The sequence below is a fragment of the Stenella coeruleoalba genome, assembly GCF_951394435.1.
Source record: "Stenella coeruleoalba genome assembly, chromosome: 9".
NCBI classification, from domain to species: Eukaryota; Metazoa; Chordata; class Mammalia; order Artiodactyla; family Delphinidae; genus Stenella; species Stenella coeruleoalba.
The window spans coordinates 90,609,674-90,631,242 of NC_137155.1; the positions used below are offsets into that span (position 1 = coordinate 90,609,674).

At 42.1% G+C, this 21,569-nt stretch overlaps 1 protein-coding gene across 1 annotated transcript in view; it reads right to left on the bottom strand.

Annotated features, from left to right (window-relative positions):
• The window catches only part of KIAA1549, a 148,594-nt gene that overhangs the window by 88,390 nt on the left and 38,635 nt on the right, over nucleotides 1-21,569 (bottom strand). The window lies entirely within an intron of this gene.

Sequence of the window (21,569 nt, forward strand, 5' to 3'; positions counted from 1 at the left end):
ACAACCAACTGGAAGTCAGAAATTGCCACCGTTACTGTCAGCATAATACCTGCGAACAGTCGTACATCTGAGCACTTTTACTTAAGCGTGTGTGTGTGTGTGTGTGTGTGTGCGTGTACACACTGACATGTTTCTCTTACTTTCTAGCAACACCACAGAATACTATAAATGGAAGAGACCTTAAGGGCCTGTCTTGTCTGTTCTCTCTCATTTATCACATGAGAAAGAGAGGTTCAGAGAAGGTAACTAAATCAATTACGTGATCACCCGGACAGAGGTGGAGCTGGGATCTGCGCATAAGCCTGCCTTGACTCCCAAGCCCATGTCCTTTTTCTTCCATAAGAGTTGGCTCTTACGAGAAATGATCGTGACCACTCTGACAGCATCACTTACTACCCAGGGAAGAGGGTTCAGCAGTTTCCTAGTCATAGGACCTTCCACCTCCAGACCTCAGACTACCTCCAGGCTCACCTCTCATCATTCCCTGCTCCACTCTCATGCCTTCCCAACCATACTCTGGCCGAATGAGCTACCCAGATTCTCTGTGGCTTGGTGTTCTGCACATTCTTCTCTCTCTGCCTGGGATGCCCTTCCCTGGCTCTCCACCTGGATTACTCCTACCGGCCCTGCAGATGCAGCACAGATACCACCTCCCTCCTCATTACTCCAAAGCTGGGTTAGTGCCTCTCCCTAGGTTCTACCTGTCACATCCCTGATCGTGCCCCACTGAAATGAAATGTCTGCTCATTATACTCTGAGATTCTTGAGGACAGAAACTGTTGATCTGTTTCCCCAGTGCCTAGCACAGTGAGTGACATATACTAAGAGCTCGATAAACATCTGTTAAGTGAATGAACACATCAATGAACGAATGAATGGTGTCTGAGGACCAAGTTCTGATATGTGCCAAAAGCATCCCATCATCCTCTCAAACTTTCATATTCTTCATCCTTGTGACAGCTGTCACTACCCTTTAAGTGGCTTAGGTATCTCCATCTGTAATTCAGATACACTGTATAGAGAGGCAGGAAATGTGATGGCCCAGATCCCTGATGAAGGCCCAGGGCACAGGTCCTAGAGGAACACTGAAACAGAGAGCTTAGAGGGACACTGGGCCAGACAGCCTGATGCTCAAGCATGACTGCAAAGTTAAAACTTACAAAACACCTAAGAAACAAGGTATTATGAAAAAGAGTCAAGAGAAACCTCCCCAGAAAGTAAAAACAAAGAAACCCCCACAAACAGTATCAGATGTGGAAAGACTTCAGATATTGGAATTATAGGATACATTTTTTTTTTTTTTTTTTTTTTGGTGGTACGCAGGCCTCTCACTGCTGTGGCCTCTCCCGTTGCGGAGCACAGGCTCCGGACGTGCAGGCTCAGCGGCCATGGCTCACAGGCCCAGCCGCTCCATGGCATATGGGATCTTCCCAGACCGGAGCACGAACCCGTGTCCCCTGCGTCGGCAGGCGGACTCTCAACTACTGCGCCACCAGGGAAGCCCTAGGATACATTTTTGAAAGTGTGTTTAATTCATTTAAAATAATAAAGAAGGGACTGAAAACATGAGTAAGGAGCAAGAGGCTATGAAGAATGATCAGAAAGATTTGAAAAACCAAAAGAATATTTGGAAATGAACAATATAATAATTAAAAATTTTAAACTCAATATACAATATGTAATACACAATAAACAGAAATTTAGACACAGCTGAAGAGAGATTTAGTGGACTGGGGGACAGACCTGGAAATTACTCAGAATGTAGCACAGAGAAACAAAAAGAGGAGAAATGTAAAAAAGAGAAGAGATGTGAACACAGAATGAGTCCAACACATATTTGATCAAAGTTTTAAAAAACAGTAATGGAAGGAATTGAGCAGAGACAATATTCAAAGAGACAGTGCTAAGAACTGTCCAAAACAGTAGGAGACATGAATCCTTGAATTCAGGAAGACAAAGAATCCCAAACCAGGTGAATTTTTTTAAAAAAAACCCATACCTACACACATGATGATACCACAGAACACCAAAGACAAAGAGAAATTGTACAGGCAGTCAGAGAAAAGGAATGGCAATTACACGATGAGATAACTACTTCACAGAACTAGGGGCCAACTGACAATGAAATAACATCTTCAAAGTGCTGAGAGAAGACACTGACATCTAGATGTGAATAAACAGCAATACTCTCCATTTGTTAAAATAAGGACATTTTCAGGGCTTCCCTGGTGGCGCAGTGGTTGAGAGTCCGCCTGCCGATGCAGGGGACACGGGTTCGTGCCCCGGTCCGGGAAGATCCCACATGCCGCGGAGCGGCTGGGCCCATGAGCCACGGCCAGTGAGCCTGCGCGTCCGGAGCCTGTGCTCCACAACGGGAGAGGCCACAATGAGAGGCCCGCGTACCGCAAAAAAAAAAAAAAAAAAAAGGACATTTTCAGATTTAAAAAAAGTGGTTATACCAACAGAAGAAGTCTTTCTAAACAAGGATACATTGATACTTCAAAAGAAAAGGTAATTATCCCAGAGGGAAGATCTGGGAAGAAACAGAGAATAAACAAATGATAAAAATATGGTTAAATGTAAACAAACATTGATGGTATAAATGAACAATAATACTACGTAATTTGTAAGGTTACAAAAGACGCAACATAGAGTTAAAATAGCTTGTTACATTGCACAGAAGCTGAAATGGGGGCGTCCAGAGGAATTTGTGACTCACTAGCAGAGATGAAAATCAAGAGTTAAGACAAAATTCTATGAACAGATTTTGTGTGTATACACCAAACTCTGTAACTGATATTTAGTCATATATTTATATAGATGCAATACTTCTAGCTAGTTCCATTAGCATCTGAAAGTTACAAACTTGCAGCAGATAGAAGCTGCTTACTTTTTTATTGGCATATAGTTGATTTACAATGTTGTGTTAGTTTCAGGTGTACAGCAAAGTGAATCATTCATATATTTATGTATATATCCTCTTTTTTTTTAGATTCTTTTCCCATATAGGTCTTTACAGAGTATTGAGTAGAGTGCCCTGTGCTATACAGTAGGTCCTTATTATCTATTTTATATATAGTACTGTGTATGTGTCAATCCCAATCTCCCAATTTATCCCTCTCCCCCCTGGTAACCGTAAGTTTGTTTTTTACATCTGTAACTCTATTTCTGTTCTGTAGATAAGTTCATTTGTATGCTTTTTTTAGATTCCACATATAAGTGATATCATATGATATTTGTCCTTCTCTGTCTGACTTACTTCACTCAGTATGACAACCTCTAGGTCCATCCATGTTGGTGCAAATGGCATTATTTCATTCTCTTTTATGGCTGGGTAATATTCCATTGCATATATGTACCACATCTTCTTTATCCATTCCTCTGTTGACAGACATTTAGGTTGCTTCCATGTCCTAGCTATTGTAAATAGTGCTGCAGTGAACGCTGAGGTGCATGTATCTTTTCAAATTATGGTTTTCTCTGGATATATGCCCAGGAGTGAGATTGCTGTATCATATGGCGCCCTGTTTTTTTTTTAAGGAAACTCCATACTGTTCTCCATAGTGGCTGTACCAATTTACATCCCCACCAACAGTGTAGGAGGGTTCCCTCTTCTCCATATCCTTTTCAGCATTTATTGTTTGTAAATTTTTTTGATGATGGCCATTCCAACTGGTGTGAGGTAATACCTCATTGTAGTTTTGATTTGCATTTCTCTAATAATTAGCGATGTTGAGCATCTTTTCATGTGCTTTTGAGCTGCCAGTATGTCTTCTTTGGAGAAATGTCTATTTAGATCTTCTGCCCATTTTTTTGATTGGGTTGTTTGTTTTTTTGATATGGAGCTGCATGAGCGGTTTGTATATTTTGGAGATTAATCCCTTGTTGGTTGCTTCATTTGCAAATGTTTTCTCCCATTTGAGGGTTGTTTATTCATTTTGTTTATGGTTTTCTTTGCTGTGCAAAAGCTTTTAAGTTTTGTTAGGTCCCATTTGTTTATTTTTGTTTTTATTTCATTATCCCAGGAGGTGGATCTAAAAAGATCTTGCTGCAATTTATGTCAGAGTGTTCTGCCTATGTTTTCCCCTAAGAGTTTTATAGCATCTGGCCTTACATTTAGGTCTTTAATCCATTTTGAGTTTATTTTTGAGTATGGTTTTAGGGAATGTTCTAATTTCATTCATTTACATGTAGCTGTCCATTTCTCCCAGCACCACTTATTGAAGAGGCTGTCTTTTCTCCATTGTATGTTCTTGCCTCATTTCTCAAAAACTAGGTGCCCATATGTGTGTGGGTTTATCTCTGGGCATTCTATCCTGTACCATTGATCTATATTTCTGTTTTTGTGCCAGTACCATACTGTCTTGATTAATGTAGCTTTGTAGTATAGTCTGAAGTCGGGGAGCCTGATTCCTCCAGCTCCATTTTTATTTCTCAAGACTGCTTTGGCTATGCGGGGTGTTTTGTGTCTCCATACAAATTTTAAGATTCGTTTGTTCTAGTTCTGTGAAAAATGCCATTGGTAATTTGATAGGGATTGCACTGAATCTGTAGATCGCTTTGGGTAGTATAGTCATTTTTAAAATATTGATTCTTCCAGTCCAAGAACATGGTATATCTCTGCATCTTTTTGTGTCATCTTTTGTTTCTTTCATCAGTATCTTGTACTTTTCTGAGTACAGGTCTTTTGCCTCCTTAGGTAGGTTCATTCCTTGGTATTTTACTCTTTTTGATGCAATGGTAAATGGGACTGTGTCCTTGATTTGTCTTTCTGATCTTTCATTGTTGGTGTATAGGAATGCAAGAGATTTCTGTGCATTAATTTTGTATCCTGCAACTTTACCAAATTCATTGATGAGCTTTAGTAGTTTTCTGGTAGCATCTTTAGGATTTTCTATGTATAGTAACATGTCATCTGCCAACAGTGACAGTTTTACTTCTTTTTCAATTTGGATTCCTTTTATTTCTTTTTCTTCTCTGACTGTCGTGGCTACAACTTCCAAAACTATGTTGAATAATAGTGACAAGCGTGGACATCCTTGTCTTGTTCCTGATCTTAGAAGAAATGCTTTCAGTTTTTCACCACTGAAAATGATGTTTGCTGTGGGTCTGTCATATATGGCCTTTAGTATGTTGAGTTAGGTTCCCTCTATGCCCACTTTCTGGAGAGTTTTTATCATAAATGGGTGTTGAATTTTGTCAAACATTTTCTGCATCTATTGAGATGATCATATTCCTTTTATTCTTCAATTTGTTGATGTGGTGTATCACACTGATTGATTTGGAGATACTGAAAAATCCTTGCATCCCTGGGATAAATCCCACTTGATCATAGTGTATGATCTTTTTAATGTGTTGTTGGATTCAGTTTGCTAGTATTTTGTTGAGGATTTTTGCATCTATGTTCATCAGTGATATTGGCCTGTAGTTTTCTTTTTTTGTGACATTTCTGTCTGGTTTTGGTATCAGGGTGATGTTGGCCTCAGAAAGTGAGCTTGGGAGTGTTCCTTCCTCTGCAATTTTTTGGAAGAGTTTCAGAAGGGTAGATGTTAGAAGCTGCTTACTTTAAAGGGTCACACTCCTTCATATGGAATATGACTTTTAAAAATGAATAGATAATAAAAGAAGAAAACCATTTCTCAGAGATTTTAGGTTATTTCATGGCAATATTATTAGGCATTTGTTGTCTTCCATACAGCCTGGCTCTAGGATTTCTCGTTCATGTGTTTTTACTATTTACCTGCCACATTCCAAGCATGGGTAAAAGTAAAGATGGTACTTATTACAACTACAGCAAAGTAGCAGCTGTTCTTCTCTACAGTAAAGGTTAAAAAGTTATAAATTTGAGAATAAAATGACAATATGTACAACTATGTAGCATAAAGATTTTAAAGTATTCCTAAGAATAAATTATTTTATGTGTCTGTTTTAAAACTCTGCTATGATAGGATTTATTTTGAAATACAAGACCTGAACAGAGAGCAAGATCCCTTTTAGAATGAATCAGAAACATATTCGTAAGTGCACTGGAAAACTGCCAGAGATAAAATAGCAAAGAAAGGAGTGTTTAGTGGCTAATTTATGAGCCCAAGTATCTGATGCAAATGAGAATTCAATCAATTCTGCCTACAAAGGACAAGGAACAGGGAAGGCAAAGTGATCAAAAGAATGAAAAATTCTCCTAGCTAGTAAAACTGAGAAAACAAAATCTTCTATTAAGAACTGTGAGGTAAGCCAAGCTGTGAAGGTTTTCTTCCCCCTCCTTTTGGCCAAGCCCCAGGAAAGAGAAATCAACTCTAAAGAGACAGCTGCTGAAATACCATGGGAATCACTTCTGTAGTTAATTCAGGAAGAGGTTAGAAAACCCAGGTGAGTCTCTCCCGGCAGAAAAGGCTTTGAAGACTCTAATTTCAAGCTCTGGAGATCAATTTTCAAGCTCTCAAGCATTAGGTCAGACAAGAGTGAAAAGTTCTCTGCGACGACAGAGAGAAAGGAATGGGGATGATACACGCGTGATGGGATATCTTGTTAAGATGTAGGCACTGTCCAGCAGGGCTGGGGTTGGGGGGGCCTCCGCTGAGCTTCTGCATGGCTCCCGGCAGGGCCAGGCCTAACTACACTCTGAGTAGCAAGCACTAAGCCACTTTCTCCTGTATAGATGGTACAACACATACGTATCCAGTGCTGACCTTGTACCTCCTCCTTTGCTAGGTCCCTGCCATGCTCTATGTAACAGAGCAGGAACTGCCCTGGTGCCATGCAGATTCACAGTGATTAAAAATTCACAAGACAAAACCGCAGACAGTACAACACCAAAGGTGAACCCCCAAAGTGACCTACAAACTGTGGGTGACAATGCTGTGTCAGCGCAGGTTCATTCGTTGTAACAAATGTACTGCTCTAGTGGGGATGTTAACAATGGGTGAGGCTAAGCATGGGTGGTGGCAGGGAGTATATGGGAAATCGCTGTACCTTCCTCTCACTTTTGCTGTGAACCTAAAACTGCTCTTTAAAAATAATGAAATCTTAAAAAAACAAACAAAAAAAAACCATAAAACTTTTTTTAAAAACTCATGAGGGAGATGTCTGTCTCTAGGAATGTTTTGGTCTCACTCCCAATGCAGAATTCGGTGTTTTACTGATATTTACCCTTTTTGAAAGTCATATTTTTCCATCTGGAAATCTTCCCTAAATATAGTAGTCGATCATGGAATCATGAACTTTTCAAGCTGAATGGATCCTTTAAGACCTCGGCAATCCCCTCGCAATGCAAACAAGGCTCAGAGTGTAAGCTGACTTGCTAAAAATAGCATCAAGGCAGAGCCAGGCTAGAAAGGCAGGTTCATAAGTCCTCAGTGGCTGAATGTTCTTCACACCACACCATGTGAAGTCACATCAGCCCATTTCATTAAGACTGCTAGTGAATAAATTACATTGAAAAACATGCTAAGTTATGTTATAAATGAGTTGAAAGCATATGCTAAATTCTGTGCTACCAAAACCTATGCAAGGCACGCTTTGTGAACTGTGAGGGCCCACCGTCCACATGGGGCAGCTCACAGTTGCAGGCATGGGCGCTCAGAAAACAAAATGTCCTCTGAGGGCTGGGCTGGAAAAGCAAGGGACAGCAGCATCACAAATCTCTAAAGAGGGACTTCCCTGGTGGTCCAGTGGGTAAGATACCACGCTCCCAATACAGGGGGCCCAGGTTCGATCCCTGGTCAGGGAACTAGATCCCACATGCATGCTGCAACTAAGAGTTATTAGCATGATGCAACTAAGGAGCCCAAGTGCCAAAACTAAGGAGCTAGTGAGCCATAACTAAGACCCAGTGCAACCAAATAAATAAAATAAAAATATATATATAAAAAAATCTCTAGAGCTTTAATCCAAATAGAAGAACCATTACTTTTGCTTCTCTGCTAAACTGTGACGTTTTCAAAACATGATGAGTCATCTCAACTCTGTGGATATTAAGTCTACTACAAAACAAGAGCCCGTCTGAATTTCTAGGTGTTTAAAAACAAAAGTAGTCAGGGGCTTCCCTGGTGGTCCAGTGGGTAAGACTCCACGCTCCCAATGCAGGGGTTCTGGGTTTGATCCCTGGTCGGGGAACTAGATCCTGCATGCATGCTGCAACTAAGACTCAGCATGCTGCAACTAAGAAGTCCGCATGCTGCAACTAAGAAAGTCTGCATGCCGCAATGAAAGATCCTGCACACCGCAGCAAAGATCCCGCATGAGGCAACTAAGACCCAGGGCAGCCAAAATAAGTAAATATTAAAACAAACTAACAAAAGTAATCAGATAGTTAAACCAATACCCAATCTGGCAAATCTTCAGCAACTTTCATCCTTCTAGTTCTCAGGTTGTCCAAAGTAGGATTTCAGTGCCATTATTAACACCATCCTTCTCCTTTTCCTACTTTTCATTTTTATCTCCCTGGTTTAGAAAAGAGTGTCTCTCTTCTCATTCCTTCTCCAACCCCAACTGTATACTAAATACCTTCTACCAGGAAGGTTACTCTCTCCTCCAACTGGTACTGTTTTTATTGTCAAATATCAAGTAGATAGGAACTACTATTTATAAAGATATATTTATCAGGCAGTATATATAATAATATAAAGAACACCTGAGTTCCCATCACTCAGTTTAAGAAAATCAGTATTACCCTTACTTCTGACATCCCCCACGTACCCCTTCCCATCTCTTCCCTTCCCACTGAGGGAAGCACCATCTGGAACTATGCATCTCTCATATCCTTTTCTTTATAGTCTTACCATATGTATGTATCCCTAAAGAGTATATTCTTCAGCTTTGTATGTTTTCAAACTTTATCAAGATGGAATTATACTGCATATATTCTACTGCAACTTATTTTTTTCACTCCATATTGTTTTTCACCCGTGAGTGGGTTTTTTTGGCATGAAGCTATAAGTCATGCATTTTCACTTCAACATGAATTCCATTATATGAATATACCAAAATTTATTTATCTATTGTTGATGGACAGCTGGACTACTGCCAATTTTCATTACTCCAGACATTTCTTATATGACCTTTCTCACCCACCTCCTGGTACACATATGTATATATAAAGTATTATGTATGTTCATGTGTATATATGTGCATTTATGTGTGTGTTTCTGTGTTGGCATATATGTGTGTGTACATGCATGTGTGTAGTGCAGGTACATACATGTATGTGTGTATTTGTGTGTATGTGTATGCATGAGGGGTGTGGGTGCATATGTATGGGTATGTGTATGAGGAGTGTGTATTAATGTGTGTACATATATGTACGTGTGTATGCACCCATGAGAACTGCCAGGTCAGAGGATATGGTCATCTGAAACTTTTCTAAATAATACCAAATAATCTTTCAAAGTAGTTGAACAAATTTATCCTCCCATTTGACTGCTGCAAATCCTCACCGATACTTAATACTCCTAGATGTTCACATTTTTACTAATCTGGACAGTATGAAACCTTATGGTTGTAACTTGCATATCCCTAATTACAATAGACTGATCACCTTGTCCTATCTGCTGGCCACTCACGTTGTCTCTTCTAGTGTCTTTTCAGTTCTACTGCCCACTTTGTTATGGGGTTGTCTATCTTTTTCTTTCTGATCCAAAGGCATTCTTGATAGGTTTTAGGTACTAATCCTATGTCAGTTATAGCTTCTCCCAGTTTGTGGCTTATTTGATTCTCTTTATGTGGTCTTTTGATGAACAGAAGTTCTCAGTTTTAATATGGTCAAATTTATCAATCTTTTCTATTATTGTTTGAGATTTGTGTGTGTATTAAGATGGAAAGGTTAAGTAATTCTTCCCTACACTAAAAGCCAGAATGATATTCCTATATATTGTCTCCTGAAAGTTTTAAGGTTTTGCCTCTCTCATTTAAAGTCAAACATGCCTTGAGGTATAAGGTGCATGCATGCACGCGCACACGTGTGTCTGTGTGTGTGTGCGCGCGCGCGTGTGCACTGCTCCTTCAGAGAGTAGGTCGTGCTACAAAAATATGCCAGCTGAACCAGGCAGCATGTTCCATGAGGGGCTGATTCATGCTCTGGTCTAAGCTCCTCATCTTAACTTGGATGGAAACAAGGGTTTGCAGGCCAGCTCACTGCGCAGTCCTTTCTGGGCAGAGGATGCGGGATCTGCATGAGGCCCAGGTGGGGGGGCGGGTGCGTGGGGGCAGTACTGGCCACTGAAGAACACAGAGAAGAGCAGGAATTTAGGAGGGAAGGGAAGGAAAGATAAAGATCTCCAAGATGGGGTCAGAGGGAGGTAGGGGATCAGAACATGTAAGGCTTGGTAGCCACGATGCTGAAGACAATGAACAATAAAATAAATGCAACAGGAAGCCATCAAAGCCATTTAAAAGCATGAGAATGGCCGAGACCTTCAAGATGGCGTGAGAGTAAGACGCGGAGATCTCCTTCCTCCCCACAAATACATGAGAAATACATCTACATGTGGAACAACTCCTACAGAACACATACTGAATGCTGGCAGAAGACCTCAGACTTCCCAAAAGGCAAGAAACTCCCCACATACCTGAGTAGGGCAAAAGAAAAAAAAAAAAAAAACAGAGACAAAAGAATAGGACGGGACCTGCACCTCTAGAACGTAATATGAAGGAGGAAAAGCTTCCACACACTAGGAAGCCCCTTCACTGGCAGAGACGGGTGGGGAGGAAGCTTCGGAGCCACGGAGGAGACCGCAGAAACTGGGGTGCGGAGTGCAAAGCAGAGAGATTCCCGCACAGAGGACCGGTGCCGACCTGCACTCACCAGCCCGAGAGGCTTGTCTGCTCACCCGACGGGACGGGCGGGGCTGCGAGGTGAGGCTCGGGCTTCCGTTGGAGCGCAGGGAGAGGACTGGCTGCGTGAACACAGCCTGAAGGAGCTAGTGCTAGCCGGGAGGGAGTCCGGGAAAAAGTCTGGAGCTGCCGAAGAGGCAAGAGATCGTTTCTGGTGCGCGAGGGGAGGGGATTCAGAGCGCCGCTTAAAGGAGCTCCAGAGACGGGCGCGAGCCGCGGCTATCAGCGCGGACCCCAGAGACGGGCATGAGACGCTAAGGCTGCTGCTGCCGCCACCAAGAAGCCTGTGTGCGAGCACAGGTCACTCTCCACACCCCCCTCCCGGGAGCCTGTGCAGCCCGCCACTGCCAGGGCCCCGTGATGCAGGGACAACTTACCCGAGAGAACGCATGGCACCCCTCAGGCTGGTGCAACGTCACGCCAGCCTATGCCACGGCAGGCTCGCCCCGCATACAGACGCCTCCCTCCCCCAGGCATGAGTGAGCCAGAGCCCCCGAATCAGCGGCTCCTTTAACCCCGTCCTGTCTGAGCGAAAAACAGACGCTCTCATGCGACCTACAGGCAGAGGCGGGGCCAAATCCAAAGCTGAACCCCTGGGAGCTGTGCGAACAAAGAAGAGAAAGGGAAATCTCTCCCAGCAGCCTCAGGAGCAGTGGATTACATCTCCACAATCAACGTGATGTACCTGCATCTGTGGAATACCTGAATAGACAACGAATCATCCCAAATTGAGGAGGTGGACTTCGGGAGCAACGATATATTTTTCCCCCTTTTTCTCTCTTTCTGAGTGTGCATGTGTGTTGCTTCTGTGTGTGATTTTGTCTGTATGGCTTTCCTTTTACCATTTGTCCTAGGTTCTGTCTGTCCGTTTTTGTTTTGTTTGAGGTTTTTTAGTATATTTTTAGTACTTATTACCATTGGAGGATTTGTTCTTTGGTTTGGTTGTTCTTTCTTTCTTTCATTACACTTTAATTTTTTATTTTTAATAATTACTTTTTCTTTTTTATTTTAATTACTTTACTTTTTTGTTTCTTTCTTTTTTTCTCCCTTTTCTTCTGAGCCGTGTAGCTGACAGGGTCTTGGTGCTCAAGCCAGGTGTCAGGCCTGTGCCTCTGAGGTGGGAGAGCCAAGTTTAGGACATTGGTCCACCAGAGACCTCCCAGCTCCATGTAATATCAAACAGCGAAAGCACTCACAGAGATCTCCATCTCAACGCTAAGACCCAGCTCAACTCAATGACCAGCAAGCTACAGTGCTGGACACCCTATGACAAACAACTAGCAAGACAGGAACACAACCACACCCACTGGCAGAGAGGCTGCCTAAAATCATAATAAGTCCACAGACACCCCAAAACACACCACCAGACACGGTCCTGCCCACCAAAAGACAAAATCCAGTCTCATCCTCCACAACACGGACACCAGTCCCTTCCACCAGGAAGCCTACAAAACCCACTGAACCAACCTTAGCCACTGGGGGCAGACACCAAAAACAACTGGAACTACGAACCTGCAGCCTGTGAAAAGGAGACCCCAAACACAGTAAATTAAGCAAAATGAGAAGACAGAAAAACACACAGCAGATAAAGGAGCAAGGTAAAAACCCACCAGACCAAACAAATGAAGAGGAAACAGGCAGTCTACCTGAAAAAGAATTCAGAGTAATGATACTAAAGATGATCCAAAATCTTGGAAATAGAATGGAGAAAATACAAGAAACATTTAACATGGACATAGAAGAACTAAAGAGCAAACAAACAATGATGAACAACACAATAAATGAAATGAAAAATACTCTAGATGGGATCAATAGCAGAATAACTGAGACTGAAGAACGGATAAGTGACCTGGAAGATAAAATAGTGTAAATAACTACTGCAGAGCAGAAAAAAGAAAAAAGAATGAAAAGAACTGAGGACACTCTCAGAGACCTCTGGGACAACATTAAATGCACCAACATTCGAATTATAGGGGTCCCAGAAGAAGAAGAGAAAAAGAAAGGGACTGAGAAAATATTTGAAGAGATTAGAGTTGAAAACTTCCCTAATATGGGAAAGGAAATAGTTAATCAGGTGCAGGAAGCACAGAGAGTCCCATACAGGATAAATCCAAGGAGAAACATGCCAAGACACATATTAATCAAACTATCAAAGATTAAATACAAAGAAAAAATATTAAAAGTAGCAAGGGAAAAACAACAAATAACACACAAGGGAATCCCCATAAGGTTAACAGCTGATCTTTCATCAGAAACTCTGCAAGCCAGAAGGGAGTGGCAGGGCATATTTAAAGTGATGAAAGGGAAAAACCTACAACCAAGATTACTCTACCCAGCAAGGATCTCACTCAGATTCGATGGAGAAATTAAAACCTTTACAGACAAGCAAAAGCTAAGAGAATTCAGCACCACCAAACCAGCTTTGCAACAAATGCTAAAGGAACTTCTCTAGGCAGGAAACACAAGATAAGGAAAAGACCTACAAAAACAAACCCAAAACAATTAAGAAAATGGTAATAGGAATATATATATCAATAATTACCTTAAAAGTAAATGGATTAAATGCTCCAATCAAAAGACACAGGGCTTCTCTGGTGGCACAGTGGTTGAGAGTCCACCTGCTGATGCAGGGGACACGGGTTCGTGCCCCAGTCCAGGAAGATTCCACATGCCATGGAGTGGCTGGGCCCGAGAGCCATGGCCGCTGAGCCTGCGCGTCCGGAGTCTGTGCTCCGCAACGGGAGAGGCCACAGCAGTGAGAGGCCTGCGTACCACCAAAAAAAAAAAAAAAAAGACATAGACTGGCTGAAAGGATACAAAAACAAGACCCGTATATATGCTGTGTACAAGAGACCCACTTCAGACCTAGGGACACATTCAGACTGAAAGTGAGGGGATGGAAAAAGATATTCCATGCAAACAGAAATCAAAAGAAATCTGGAGTAGCAATTCTCATATCAGACAAAACAGACTTTAAAATAAAGACTATTACAAGAGACAAAGAAGGACACTACATAATGATCAAGGGATCGATCCAAGAATATATAACAATTGTAATTATTTATGCACCCAACATAGGAGCACCTCAATACATAAGGCAAATGCTAACAGCCATAAAAGGGGAAATCGACAGTAACACAATCATAGTAGGGGACTTTAACACCCCACTTTCACCAATGGACAGATCATCCAAAATGAAAATAAATAAGGAAACACAAGCTTTAAATGACATACTAAACAAGATGGACTTAACTGATATTTATAGGACATTCCATCCAAAAAAAACAGAATACACATTTTTCTAAAGTACTCATGGAACATTCTCCAGGATAGATCATATCTTGGGTCACAAATCAAGCTTTGGTAAATTTAAGAAAATTGAAATCGTATCAAGTATCTTTTCTGACCACAACACTATGAGACTAGGTACCAATTACAGGAAAAATCTGTAAAAAATACAAACACATGGAGGCTAAACAATACACTACTTAATAACCAAGAGATCACTGAAGAAATCAAAGAGGAAATCGAAAAATACCTAGAAAGAAATGACAATGAAAACATGATGACCCAAAACCTATGGGATGCAGCAAAAGCAGTTCTAAGAGGGACATTTATAGCAATACAATCCTACCTCAAGAATCAAGAAACATCTCAAATAAACAACCTAACCTTACACCTAAAGGAACCAGAGAGAGAAGAACAACAAAAACAAAAAAAACCCAAAGTTAGCAGAAGGAAAAAAATCATAAAGATCAGATCAGAAATAAATGAAAAAGAAATGAAGGAAACAACAGCAAAGATCAATAAAACTAAAAGCTGGTTCTTTGAGAAGATAAACAAAATTGATAAACCATTAGCCAGACTCATCAAGGAAAAAAAAGAAGACTTAAATCAATAGAATTAGAAATGAAAAATGAGAAATAACAACTGACACTGCATAAATATAAAGGATCATGACAGACTACTGCAAGCAACTCTATGCCAATAAAATGGACAACCTGGAAGAAATGGACAAATTCTTAGAAAAGCACAACCTTCTGAGACTGAACCAGGAAGAAATAGAAAATATAAACAGACCAATCACAAGCACTGAAATTGAGACTGTGATTAAAAATCTTCCAACAAACAAAAACAAACCAGATGGGTTCACAGGCGAATTCTACCAAACATTTAGAGAAGAACTAACACCTATCCTTCTCAAACTCTTCCAAAATACAGCAGAGGGAGGAACACTCCCAAACCCATTCTACGAAGCCACAATCACCCTGACACCAAAACAAGGCAAAGATGTCATAAAGAAAGAAAACTACAGGCCAATATCACTGATGAACAAAGATGCAGAAAGCCTCAACAAAATACTAGCAAACAGAATCCACAGCACATTAAAAAGATCATACACCATGATCAACTGGGGTTTATCCCAGGAATGCAAAGATTCTTCAATATATGTAAATCAATCAATGCGATAAATCATATTAACAAATTGAAGGATAAAAAACATATGATCATCTCAATAGATGCAGAAAAAGCTTTCGACAAAATTCAACACGCATTTATGATAAAAACCCTCCAGAAAGTAGGCATAGAGGGAACTTACCTCAACATAATAAAGGCCATATATGACAAACACACAGCCAACATCGTTCTCAATGGTGAAAAACTGAAACTATTCCCACTAAGATCAGGAACAAGACAAGGTTGCCCACTCTCACCACTATTATTGAACATATAGTTTTGGAAGTTCTAGCCATGGCAATCAGAGAAGAAAAAGAAATAAAAGGAATACAAATCGGAAAAGAAGAAGTAAAGTTGTCACTGTTTGCAGATGACATGATATTATACATAGAGAATCCTAAAGATGCTACCGGAAAACTACTAGAGCTAATCAATGAATTTGGTAAAGTAGCAGGATACAAAATTAATGCACAGAAATCTCTTGCATTCCCATACACACAGATGATGAAAAATCCAAAAGAGAAATTAAGGAAACACTCCCACTTACCATTACAACAAAAAGAATAAAGTACCTAGGAATAAACCTACCTAAGGAGACAAAAAACCTGTATGCAGAAAACTATAAGACACTGATGAAAGAAATTAAAGATGATACAAACAGATGGAGAGCTACACCATCTTCTTGGATTGGAAGAATCAACATTGTGAAAATGACTATACTACCGAAAGCAATCTACAGATTCAATGCAATCCCTATGAAATTACCAATGGCATTTTTCACAGAACTAGAACAAAAAATTTCACAATTTGTATGGAAACACAAAAGACCCCAAATAGCCAAAGCAATCTTGAGAAAGAAAAACGGAGCTGGAGGAATCAGGCTCCCTGACTTCAGACTATCCTACAAAGCTACAGTAATCAAGACAGTAAGGTACTGGCACAAAAACAGAAATATACACCAGTGGAACAGGATAGAAAGCCCAGAGATAAAGCCACACACATATGGTCACCTTATTTTTGATAAAGGATGCAAGAATATACAATGGAGAAAAGACAGCCTCTTCAATAAGTGGTGCTGGGAGAACTGGACAGCTACATGTAAAAGAATGAAACTAGAATACTCCCTAACACCAAACACAAAAATAAACTCCAAATGGATTAAAGACCTAAATGTAAGGCCAGACACTATAAAACTCTTAGAGGAAAACATAGGCAGAACACTCTATGACATAAATCACAGCAAGATCCTTTTTGACCCACCTCCTAGAGTAATGGAAATAAAAATAAACAAATGGGTCCTAACGAAACTTAAAAGCTTTTGCACAGCAAAGGAAACCATAAACAAGACGAAAAGACAACCCTCAGAATGGGAGAAAATATTTGCAAATGAAGCAACTGACAGAGGATTAATCTCCAAAATATACAAGCAGCTCATGCAGCTCAATATCAAAAAAACAAACAACCCAATCCAAAAATGGGCAGAAGGGCTTCCCTGGTGGCACAGTGGTTGAGAATCTGTCTACCAATGCAGGGGACACGGGGTTCGAGCCCTGGTCTGGGAGGATCCCACATGCCGCAGAGCAGCTAGGCCCGTGAGCCACAACTACTGAGTCTGCGCGTCTGGAGCCTGTGCTCCGCAACAAGAGAAGCCACGATAGTGAGTGGCCCACGCACCGCGATGAAGAGTGGCTCCCGCTTGCCACAGCTGGAGAAAGCCCTCGCACAGAAACAAAGACCCAACACAGCCAAAAATAAATAAATAAAAATAAAGAATTATTCCAAAAAAAAAGCTGCAAAAATGGGCAGAAGATCTAAATAGACATTTCTCCAAAGAAGATACACAGATTGCCAACAAATCCATGAAAGGATGCTCAACATCACTAACCATTAGAGAATGCAAATCAAAGCTACAATGAGCTATCACCTCACACCGGTCAGAATGGCCATCATCAAGAAATCTACAAACAATAAATTCTGGAAACGGTGCGGAGAAAAAGGAACCCTCTTGCACTGTTGGTGGGAATGTAAACTGATACAGCCAATATGGGGAACAGTATGGAGGGTCCTTAAAAAATAAAAAATAGAACTACCATACGACCCATCAATCCCACTCCTGGGCATATACACTGAGAAAACCATAATTCAAAAAGTCATGTACCACAATGTTCATTGCAGCTCTATTTACAGTAGCCAAGACATGGAAGCAACCTATGTGTTCACTGACAGATGAATGGATAAAGAAGATGTGGCACATATACACAGTGGAATACTACTCAGTCATAAAAAGAAATGAAATTGAGTTATTTGTAGTGAGGTGGATGGACCTAGAGTTTGTCATACATTGTGAAGTAAGTCAGAAAGAGGAAAACAAATACCATATGCTAACACATATATATGGAATCTAAAAAAAAAAAATGGTTCTGAAGAACCTAGGGGCAGGACAGGAATAAAGATGCAGACGTAGAGAATGCACTTGAGGACACGGGGAGGGGGAAGGGTAAGCTGGGACGAAGTGAGAGAGTGGCATGGACTTATATATTACTACCAAATGGAAAATAGATAGCTAGTGGGAAGCAGCCGCATAGCACAGGGAGATCAGCTCGGTGCTTTGTAACCACCTAGAGGGGTGGGATAGGGAGGGTGGGAGGGAGAGGCAAGAGGAAGAAGATATGGGGATATATGTATACATATAGCTGATTCACTTTGTTATAAAGCAGAAACTAACACACCACTGTAAAGCAATTATACCCCAATGAAGACGTTAAAAATAAATAAATAAATAAATAAATAAATAAATAAATAAAAGCATGAGAATGACGCGATCAGAATAATGGTCTAAAAGTCCCTCCTGCTGCAGCGTGAAGAACAGGTTAACCAGGGCCAAAAGGAGATGCGGAGAGATCAGTTATGCGATCACAGCAGTTGAAGCTTGAGATGATGGTGCCTTAGGTTATGGTGGGGGTTTTTTTTAGAGTTTTATTACTCAGACTGTGGCCTGAAGACCATCAGCATCACCTGCAGTGTTGAGACATGCAGCATCTTAGGCCCATCGAGACCCCACTGGGTCAAAAATGCTTTTAACAAGAGCTCCAGGTGATTTGTGTGCCCATTACAGTGGGAGGCACTAGCCTGAGATTTATTTTAGAGAAATCCATGTGGAAATATCAAGTTTGCAAGCGAATATCTGCATCTAGAGATAAACCTGCAAAAAAGTAAGAAAGGGAAGTCCGAAAGGTGGGGGAACGAGGAACGTGCAAGGACGAGAAAAGAGCAAAGGTGTTCAGGAGCCAGGCAGGGTCACCTGTGTGGAATGGCCCTGAGAGGTCAAGAAAAGGAAGCACCCCCTACATATGACAGCAGGGTTCTTTGGCCTTGTGGTGGCAGAAGCCAGGTTGCTACAGGTTGAAGAGTGAATGACAGGTGAGGAAACGGGATTATGTGCAAACAACTTTTTGAGTGGTTTAGCTGTGTAGGACAGGGGAGGGAAGAGATGGCAAGTGGAGAGTCCAGGGAAGGTTGTTTGGTTCTTAGACAATAGATAAGAATCACCAAAGAGCTCATGAAAGGTGCTTCTAAAAATGCAAAACGTCAACCTCAACAAGTGAAAACATCAGACAAACCCAGAGACGTTGTATAAAAGACCTGACTCTTGGACTCCCCTGGTTAAGAATCTGCCTGCCAATGTAGGGAACACGGGTTCGAGCCGTGGTCCAGGAAGATCCCACATGCCGTGGAACAACTGAGCCCATGCGCCACAACTACTGAGCCTGTGCTCTAGAGCCCGTGAGCCACAAGTATTGAGCCCGCACACCACAACTACTGAAGCCCGCACACCTAGAGCCCATGGTCCACAACAAGAGAAGCCACGGCAAGGAAGAGTAGCCCCCGCTGGCCGCAACTAGAGAAAGCCCGCACGCAGCAATAAAGACCCAACGCACCCAAAATTAAATTAATTAAAAAAAAAAAAAAGATGTGACTCTTCAAAGAGATCTCAAGCTCATAAAAGACAAGGAAAGACTGAGAAACTGTCACAGTCTAGAGAAGACTAATGAGATGGGACACCCAAATGCAATGGGGCTCTGGACTGGATTCCAGCACAGAAAAAGTGGAGAAAAAAGGGGTGAAATCCTGTAAAGTCTGTAATCTAGTTAACAATATTGTACCAATGTTAATTTCTTAGTTTTAATAACTCTAGTATGATTTTATAAGATGTTAATATCAGGGGAAGCTGAGTAACCAGCTTATGAGAACTCTGTTAATTTTGCAACTTTGCTAGATGTCTAAAACGCTTTCCAAATAAAATCTAAAATAACTCAGGTTCTCATTCGGCAGCTTGGGCCTGGGGCTCAGGACTCGGTGTGGGTATTTGTGTTTGCTGCTGTTCCTACTGTCATGGAATCTGTGTTTTAAACCACGCCATGGGTAATTCTAACCTGAGTACAAGGACCTTTCTTTGTAAAGGGTCGGATTAGGAGCAATGCTGATGGAACAATCCAGAAGAGAGGAAGAAGTGGAAGAGACAAAGGATGAGTGATGAGCCCAGGCGGCAGGGAAGGAAGATGGAAATGGCATCCAGAGGGGACGTGGCCTTTGATCCTCGCCTGGAGGAGAGGGTGAGGGCAGAGAGGACACACCGCACAGAGTTGCTGAGGAGAACTTAAGGGAATTCTGGTCCAGGGTGGGGACGGCAGAGTGACCAGGACAGTGGAGAATGTGTGACACAAACAGGGGAGGGGTTGCCTCCAGACATGAAATGAGATGGCCAGGCTCTACAGTGGGAGCTACAGCCTGAAACCAGAGAGCAGGCTTCCCAGGTCCCATGCGAGGAAAACCGTTGTTCCCAAATCAGTGTTTTAAGCTGCAGTTGGATACAGGGACTCAGCCAAAGAACCATCACTAAAGAGCTCTCTGCACAGAAAAGAATCAACCCCACGGCGAAAGAAGAGTAACTGACGGCCTATCCCCAGTATTTTAAGACCGCAGGACTATGTAAAAACTTCTTATAGAAATCTTCCTTTGGGGACTTCCCTGGCAGTTCAGTGGTTAAAACTCCACACTTCAACTGCAGAGGGCACAGGTTCAATCCCTGGTCAGGGAACTAAGATCCCGCATGCCGCGCGGCCAAAAAAAAAAAGAAATCTTCCTTTTACATCCTTTGTTTCTCAACTTTTATCAAGTCACAGACAACATTAAACTGTCTGATCGCTACAGTTCACATCTGTCACGAACTGAATTGTGTCTCCCAGAATTCTACGTTGAAGCTCTAACCCGCACTGTGACTGTGTTTGGAGATGGGGCCTTTACGGAGATAATGAAGGTTAAATGTGGTCGTGAGGGTGGGGCCCTGACCCAACAGGACCTGCCCCCTCATAAGAAGAGGGACACCAGAGCTCGCTGGCCCTGGGTGCACTTGCACGGAGAAAAGGCCACATAAGAACACAGCGAGAAGACACCATCCCTAAGCACAGGAGGGGAGCCTCACCAGAAACCAACCCTGCTGGCACCTTTATCGTAGACCTCCAGCCTCCAGAATGAAGAAAATTAATTTCTGCTTAAGTCACACAGTCTGGCGTTTTGCTACGGCAGCTCGAGTGACCAAGACAACATCTTTCATTCCTGGTTCAAGCAAGAAGCTCTGTGACGGCTTAGAGATTACAGGAAACAAGAGCCTGCGGGCCTCGGGTCCAGCCCTGCTCTCCCACAAGTTCATTAACTGCCAACCCTGAGTAACTCACTGCCCATTCCTGAGTCTCAGGTCCCTCTTCTGCTCATAAGATACAGGGTTACTGAAAATCGCTACCTGAAAAATGGGTGTTAAAGTGTGGACTTTCCATGCACAGGCCTGACATGCGACCCTACGCTTACTTATTCTGTAAGGGCTTCTCAGTCAGGATTCTCTGCTGCAGTATAAACAACTCTGGCTACATAAGCAGGAGGGGATTCAATGGGAGGACACCAGAGGGGCCACAGAACGGACAAGGTAGTTCAGGTTCAGAACAGAGTCGAGAACCAAGGGAGGCTGGGCAGCAGAGGGGCTCACCAGGGTCTCTGCGGGGAGCATCTGCCGATCACACTGAGCTGGGACTGCCACGGGCACAGCTGCCAACAGACCTTCCAGGCCTCTGCTTCACAGCATCACTCCCACAAAGTTCAAAGGCCAGCTGGGAGTGTCCCACTAGCCACGCCTAGGTCACATGCTACACTGCCTGTCAATCTTGCAGCCTTATGACCCTCACACGATAGGGATTCCCCAGAAAGGGAAAGAGTGATCCCCAAAATGA